This window comes from Halyomorpha halys, unplaced genomic scaffold (genome assembly GCF_000696795.3).
Source record: "Halyomorpha halys isolate HHAL.00 unplaced genomic scaffold, Hhal_1.1 Scaffold1240.1, whole genome shotgun sequence".
Classification (NCBI taxonomy): Eukaryota; Metazoa; Arthropoda; class Insecta; order Hemiptera; family Pentatomidae; genus Halyomorpha; species Halyomorpha halys.
The window spans coordinates 309,202-311,373 of NW_027108774.1; positions in this window are offsets into that span (position 1 = coordinate 309,202).

The following is a 2,172-nucleotide window of genomic DNA, read 5'->3' on the forward strand; positions in this document are numbered from 1 at the left end:
TAATTGTTTTAGTTCTATAATTCATTTATTATTTTATATTTACAGGATAATAATTTTTTTATTTTACTTCTTTATATTTTAATATTATTAAACTGTGTTTGTCGATTGGAAGGTTATTTTTTTATTATTTCATATTCTTTATAATTTTGTGAGATTATTTTCAGGTCTCCGTTTTTCTTTTCTTTAACCAGAACCAGCGAAGATTTTACTCTGGGGAAGAGAATAGTTTTTCAATCACGAAATTCATCTCGCCCCAACAATCCTATGACCATTAAAAATATATTAGTTTATCAATTTGTTTATTATATAAAAACGTTTTTAGCGATTACCGTGTAATATTTTATTTTACATTCATATATATATTTTTTCGTTTCTTCTAAACCCCATGGGTCTATAGGGTTGATGTAAAGGGTGGTAGGTAACAATAATGATGGACGAAATTTCTATTTTACATATATATATTTTTTTTTTCGTACCCTCCTGACGACATAAGTAATTGAATACATTCATATTGGTAGAATTTATTTTATTAAAACCTATTACTCCAGTGTGGCCTAATGGATGGGATACCTGGCTCTCTATTTCGCATATAAAGTGGAAATTTATTTTTATAAATTGAAGTAAAAATCAAAATGCTGGGATAAAGACTTGAAATTTATTATTTTTGTTCTGCATAGACTATATTGAAACAATAATACGATTTAAACTACAGAATACGTGTACGTTGCAGTGATACAATTTGAGCAACGAGTAGTAAAATTAAATGAACAGTTCTATAATTTGTAAAATGGGGGTTGGTCCCATTAATACATTATATATTAATTTCTTGTTCGAGAGTAGGTAATAATTAAAACACCACATTCATTTCATTTCTCTCAACTACAAATATAATAATATTAGTAACTAGTGTATGAGGAACGTTTTAGTCCATTTTTTTTGTTCATCAAGATCATAAAATTGATTTATCGAAGTATAAATTTAAAAAAAAATTATTAAACATTTCGTACTTCTATTATGTTTATTTTTGCACATCTGCAATCTAATTTTCGGTAAGAAAATTGTCCTTTGAGTCATCTCTCATGTTATATTACATATATATTATATCACATCTCATGTTATAGTATGTAAAATTATTTTCCTTTTATATAACTTCTATAAATTTTACCCTTTTTTGTGGAGCCACGTTCTGATTTCCGATTCACAACAATTTAATCTCTTAAACAAAGAGTAATAATTACTATTTTTATTAATACTTATAATAAATAAATAATATTTTTAATTAAAGTCCTGCCTGCCAATTATTTTTTGATTTCTCGACTTGAAGACTGAATTGATTTACATAGAACTAAAGAATGAATGAATAATCATTCTGTCTCTGGCTAGAATGGATTAGTAACTTGTAAATGCATTCTTGCAACAGTGGAATTTTAATCCGTGGAAGACGTTAAATCCCCATTAATCACAGCAAAATAACCTATAATATATCAGAGTTTGATTTAATTTTTTTCAAATTGATAATATAAAAATATCGTTAATAAAAGATGAAAAATGAACTTCACCGCCAGAATCATAATTATAATGTTATAAATATACGTATAATTATAATATTATAAATAAATAATAATAATCAAGATAAAGATTAGTAAGGGGATCCCTTTAAATAAAATCTATAGAAATGAAGCTTCACCAATTAATTTTCCAAATACCGTTCATCCTCAATAAAATAAAGGACAAGAATTTTTTTTTTATTTGTTAGTTGTAAAGAAGACGGTTAACAAAGTTTGCCCCTTCATTTTATTGAACCAGTATACCCGCTTCTCCGTTCATTAATGCGGTATGATTTCTATAGCTATTGAAGGGACAAATCCGAAAATGCCATAAGGTAGATTTATTTAGATTAACTATAAAAGTTTAAATATTCTACTTCTTAAAATAGGATAAATTAATTAATATTAATTAATAAACTGATCGGAAAAAAAAATCGTGAATTAAGAATTACGTTTCTTTTCATAATATTGTTTTTCTTTTCATATGTTTTCTGATCAACTTTTATCTCAAATCACCAATACAAACCTTCATATGAATATGAAATAATTTATTTAAATGAAATTTTTAAAAATTGAAGTATTTTTTATGTCATAAAAAATTTAAAAAAAGTTAATACATACTCCT